Source organism: Oryza glaberrima, chromosome 12, assembly GCF_000147395.1.
Source record: "Oryza glaberrima chromosome 12, OglaRS2, whole genome shotgun sequence".
NCBI classification, from domain to species: Eukaryota; Viridiplantae; Streptophyta; class Magnoliopsida; order Poales; family Poaceae; genus Oryza; species Oryza glaberrima.
The window spans coordinates 8,137,618-8,140,268 of NC_068337.1; positions in this window are offsets into that span (position 1 = coordinate 8,137,618).

Genomic DNA, 2,651 nt, shown 5'->3' on the forward strand with positions numbered 1-2,651 from the left:
GCAAAGGGCTATTTTGGCTATCCAGCGATACTTGTCTCAATAACTTTTGTGTAATAGGACTTAGAAATCTTTGTAATCGGCTAAGATACTCTAATACTTTACTGTCTTGACAATCCTTTGTGCCGATTAATATGACTTTGAAATTCGCTCAAAATTTTTTTGCATTTTGATATATATGTGCCCCCTAATTTTACAATGTCAAAAGCATTGATAAAATTATAAAAACAATATCGGCCATTGTACATCGGCAAACCACAACCGATTACAACATGAAAAAACAACTAAGGGCGATATAACCATATTGGCCATCTCAAGGCGATGTAAACACATCGGCTGTCATGCATCGGCAACACTAGCCGATCATGCATTAACCCAAACACTTGGGTAATATTTCTTCAAGTACTTGCCATTGAGCGCTCGTCCATAGACTTCACCATCAAGCCCTTGCAACATATATGCTCCCTTAGACACAACCTTATAAATTTGGAACGGTCCTTCCCAATTCGGCGACCACTTGCCGAATTTACTATCACGAGTCCCAATCGGCAAAATCAATTTCCATACAAGTTCACCTTCCGAAAAATCTTTGGGTACCACTTTCTTATTGTAATGCCGAGCAACACGTTCCTTATCCTTGGTAACCTTTGCAAGGGCTCGCAATCGTAACTGAACCAGATCCTCCCTCTCATCGGCCATAAGGTTGTAATATTCATCAGCTGTTAAATCATTTTGTAATTCCGTTCTTCGGGAGCCGATTCTAACTTCCCACGGCAAAACAGCCTTATGCCCATAAACAAGTTTGTAAGGAGGGACTTGGATCGATCCATGACAAGCCATCCTATAGGACCACAACGCTTCAGCCAACCGAGTATGCCATTGCCGAGGATAATCAGAAATTTTCTGCTTAATCAATTTGGTCAAAGTTTTATTAGATGCCTCGGCTTGCCTATTAGCTTGTGCATAATAAGGTGAAGAGTTCAATAATTTGATACCCATACTATCGGCAAACTGAACAAACTCGTCGGACACGAAAATTGAACCCCGATCAGTTGTAATAGTTTGAGGAATACCAAATCGGTAGATTATATGTTCTTGAACAAATTGAATTGCATCCCCAGAATCAACTTTTTTCAAAGGAATCGCCTCCACCCACTAGGTGAAATAATCAGTCGCCACCAATATAAACTTGTGTCCTTTACTTGATGGTGGGTTTATCATACTGATCATATCAATTCCCCAACCTCTGAATGGCCATGGCTTAATAATAGAATTCATAGCCGACGCCGGCGCTCGCTGAATTGCCCCAAACTTCTGACAATCTTGACACCCCTTATAATATCTGAAATAATCCTCCAGCATTGTCGGCCAAAAATACCCTGCACGCCGAAGTAACCACTTCATCTTATGAGCCGATTGATGAGTGCCACAAATTCCTTCATGAACTTCGCCGATTGCAACTTTAGCCTGATCGGCATTCAAACACTTAAGTAACACTCCAACAATCGTCTGATAATAAAGCTCATCATCCCACAGTGTATACTTTAATGCCTTATATCTCAATTTCCTAGAAGCCGATTGAGATGGATTATGCAAATATTGATGCACATCATACCTCCAATCATCGGCTGTCATTGCTGCAATTTCAACCTTAACATCTTTGATCATCAACTTATACCCCGATGCCCCTTGGGCCAAATCATTAGCTTCAATATTTTGTTCTCGAGACACATGCTTCAAAGTAACCAGCCGAAATTCATTCATCAATTCTTGGCATTTCTCATTATAAACCATTAACGTATCATTCTTACATTCATATTCTCCTGCCAATTGACTGATTACCAGCACAGAATCCCCCATGATTTCAATAGCATCGGCTTCAACTTCCTTGAGTAATTGCAACCCTTTGAGCACTGCCTCATACTCAGCTTGATTATTAGTTGCATACGGTTTAATAGTATAAGCCAACTCGAAATATGCCCCCCTAGGGGAAATTATAACTAGGCCGATACCACAACCATGAGTACACACCGATCCATCAAAGAATAAAGTCCATGGCACTATTTCAACCGAGCCGATTGAATCATCACGATGTTCCACAGTAAAATCGGCTATAGCTTGTCCCTTAATCGCCTTCGGCGACTCATATCGAAGATCAAACTCGGTTAAGGAAAATATCCACTTTCCAACCCTTCCTTTCAATATTGGAGCCGATAACATGTATTTGACAACGTCGGCCTTGCATATAACAGTACACTCGTTGGATAGTAGATAATGCCTCAACCTTGTACACGAAAAATACAGACACAAGCATAACTTCTCCATAGGGGAATATCTAGTTTCAGCATCCAAGAGCCGACGACTGAGATAAAATACAACTCGTTCTTTTCCATCCAACTCCTGAATCAAGACTGAGCCAATTGACTTCTCACCGGCCGACAGATACAATCTAAAAGGTATCCCTTTCTGTGGAGGAATCAAAACAGGAGGAGAGCTAAGATATTCTTTGATATTATCTAAAGCTTTTTGTTGCTCTGCCCCCAAGTAAATTGCTGATCGGCCTTCAATCTCAACAATGGTGTAAAAGGTTCTAACTTTCCAGACAAATTAGAAATAAACCTTCGAACAAAATTAATCTTGCCGATCATCTCCTG